Genomic DNA, 260 nt, shown 5'->3' with positions numbered 1-260 from the left:
AACCGACACCCTATTAATCCCGCCAAGCACGACAGGAGAAGAGACGCATATTCACACGAGCGATGTTAGAAGGGGAGTTATGCGTGATACAGCTGTTATTTCCGCGACTACGAGGCAAGGTGATGGAGAGGCACTGGATTCCATAATGGCTCGTTGGTCGTGGAGCAAAAGGCGGGACATCTATCTGCTCGAGGCTGTAGTTTGTTATATCTTTATTCGCTTTTTAGTTTAGTCTTTTTCTTTTATAGTTATTTATTCAA

This window comes from Penaeus monodon, chromosome 28 (genome assembly GCF_015228065.2).
Source record: "Penaeus monodon isolate SGIC_2016 chromosome 28, NSTDA_Pmon_1, whole genome shotgun sequence".
NCBI classification, from domain to species: domain Eukaryota; kingdom Metazoa; phylum Arthropoda; class Malacostraca; order Decapoda; family Penaeidae; genus Penaeus; species Penaeus monodon.
Note: the sequence above shows the minus strand (reverse complement) of the source record.